General features: G+C 42.5%; 1 pseudogene; it reads right to left on the reverse strand.

Moving 5' to 3' along the window:
- Nucleotides 1-227: 227 nt before the first annotated feature.
- LOC105546254 lies at nt 228-1,603 on the reverse strand (annotated as a pseudogene).
- Between the last annotated feature and the right edge of the window lie 1,424 nt (nt 1,604-3,027).

The raw sequence follows: 3,027 nt of genomic DNA on the forward strand, positions 1-3,027 counted from the left end.
CAAATATATTTTATGTTCATTTTTTAAGATTAGCCTTTCTCCTCCCCACCCCACAAAGTAACCTCATTTTATCTTTGAAATTAAGCAGAAAAACAAACACAAAACAAAAACCCGGTGCTGATGACAAACGTACAGCGAATTCACTTCATTCTTCACAAAGACTGAAATCAATTTTCAGGACCATGAAGAGCTAAACATTCACCTCTTTTCAGAGACTTGTTTATAGACTATCCAGCAACTTTGTTTTCTTTCCTATATTCAAAATCCGAGCACTCCCTGCCCCCATGACCTCCTCCGAATCCACTGTGAGATCTTCCAGGGATGGTGAAAGTGTCACATCTGCCACCACCATGCCCTCTGCCACCACAGAAACCAAGGATTCCTCTGCCTCTGCATCTTCCATGGCCACGGTTTGGATAAAGTGGGATTCCAAATGTTTTAGCGTTTAATCTTTTTTCTTCAGCCCATGTTGATCTCCGTTCCCTATTGTCATCACAAGAAATATTATCAAAGAAGGATTTAGTTTTTTCCTACTAGCAATTAGGTCCAAGTGGATCTTCTTCATCAGCATTTCCTTCACTGTTTTGGGTATCAGCTCCTGGGTCACAGTTATCCTCACCATTTACAGGTTCCTCCTGTTTCTCACGTTTATCTTCTTTTAAGTTTATTATGAAAATCTCTGTCAATCTCTCCCTTGTTGAATTGTGCATTCGCACTTTCAAAGTCGAAACCTTTCTCAAATTTCATTGGTCCATCTCGTAGAATACCAAATCTTCCCCTGGTACTTCGCTGAACCGCACGCCCTCTCCTTGGAGCTGAAGGAGCACCTGGAGCTACTTGTCTCTTGCTATCATTTCTGAGTTGCTCGTTTTCTGGTCTTGGAACATTGTGTACTTGAGCTCACCAGTGCTCTTGATTCTCTATTGCTTTTTGGTTAGTAGATGGCAAAGGCCTAGTTGATACAGGGCTCCTTCTCCCAACAGGTGCTGGAGCAGGTAAATGGTCGGAGACAGTCTTCAGTGCTTGTTCCACGGTTGAGCTTTCCTCAAAATATCTAACTGAGGGTTTGAGGGAACTTGAGACAACTGTGCTTTTAGAGATCTTGTATCCTGTGTTAAGGCAGAGCCAACACACTACTTTGGGGTAAGATACCACTGTTTGATGTTTCTATTCCAAACGATGCCAAAGAGCTTCCAGCAACACCAACAGCAGGAAACTCCTACCCAACTAAGGAGCTTGGACTGAACTGACTGTATATGGGCATCCTGGCGAAAGGCCCGTGAGAACCCACTCACTGGAATGAAGAAGTTGATGAGCCTAGTGAGGACTGAAGGATAGCTGGGTCTTCAGGCACAGAACCCTGTGGTTTTGGTGGCTCACAAACAGTGAGGTCTTTAATGTCACTCCCACAGAACACAATATATTCCAATACTTCATCTCGAGGTGGTACTGGACGATGTATCTTCTGTACCAGAAAATGGAATTTTGGCGAGGGCTACGGTGGGGTTCTAGGTGTGGGTTGTGCAGAGGTGCCCTCGTAGCAGATCTCTGCCTTGGAGATGCGGCTGATCTTGCTGTGGAGGGAACGGGTGCCCCGGCTCATGGTGTCACCGCAGCTCCCGGCGCTAGCAGAGCGGCGGACCCCACGCGGGCTGTCGCAGAATCCGCAGTATCCGTCATGCCCATGACAGCCGCCTCAGACATAACGTGGCAGAGACGCCGGCTCCGCTAAATCAGCTTTATTTTCATTTCATTAAAAGAAAAAATGAAAACTCCAAAGAACCATCCTGACTTCTAAAATCTGAAAAACGATATCCCTTAGGACTTAAATCTTAGATTGTTTTCTAAGATGCCTCAAATAACTGCAGAGCAAACTTATATCTAAATGTACATGTACTAAATATTATTGCTGTCTTCACAATTCAGTAAAACCAATAGTAATTAAAGCATCTATTACTGCCTAGGCCCCTGCAGTGTGCTACATCAAAGACAAATATGAATAAGCCAGTCCTTCCCCCAGAGACTTTACACTGTAATAGGTGCCCTTCATTTTATTTTATATATGAGTAATTAAAAATGTGTTGAATTGCAATAAACACATCCTCAAATAGCTAAAGTGGAACAAGGTTGGTACCACTAGAAACATAGAAGCACAATGCTGTGGGAAGATGAAGATAAAAGAAACAAAAGGAATTGTGCCTGGCTAGAAGTTGAAGGAAGGCTTCCTGTGTAAGGTAGCATTTGAAAATTAAGCGCTATGTTAACAACTTGAGGCAGATGATAGGGTAGGAAAGTCCTCATTAAAGGAAAAGCATTGATGAAGGCAAAAAGTTAGGAAATCACGAAGTTAGTCCTAGGAATACCAACAACACCAGTTTGGCTGAGATACACATTACTGTGAGAGGATGAGAACATGGTAGGCCCGTATTTGGATGGACTTGTGTGCCAGGATGAGAATATTGTACTTTATATAGCAGAAAATGGCAAACTCGTAAGGATTTTTGGTAGAGAAATGACATAGCTAATACTATACTTCGGGAAGATTGATTTGTAAGTATTACCATGGCATTCATCGTGACAGAGACAAGAGGTAGGGACATCAATTACATTTCATTATATTATGCAAGGGAAAAATGACTGCCTGAAACAAGGGTAAGGAAGAAGAAATAGAAGAGAAAAAGATGGCTGCAGTGATGGGGTGATTGACCCAGGAACTAGAAGAAAAGTAAGAGACATCTCAGATGCTTAAAGAGACAGTATGACTGAGGAAATGGTTCTGTTACAAACAGAGCCTGGAAACTCGTGGAAAAAGGTGTGATGACTTTGATTTTCAACACATTAGGAAGAAATACAAAGGACCATGTTTTAGAAGAGAGACTGAGCCTGGGCACATGGCAGCAAAGTGGGAAAGATTGGAAACAAAGACCCAACCCTGAAAGGAAGACTTACATTTAAAAATTAGGAAGAGGATGAGGACAAAAGAGATCAAACAAACCAAAAAAGATGACCACAGAGGAAGCAGGAGAA

Source organism: Mandrillus leucophaeus, unplaced genomic scaffold, assembly GCF_000951045.1.
Source record: "Mandrillus leucophaeus isolate KB7577 unplaced genomic scaffold, Mleu.le_1.0 Scaffold351, whole genome shotgun sequence".
In the NCBI taxonomy this organism is placed as follows: Eukaryota; Metazoa; Chordata; class Mammalia; order Primates; family Cercopithecidae; genus Mandrillus; species Mandrillus leucophaeus.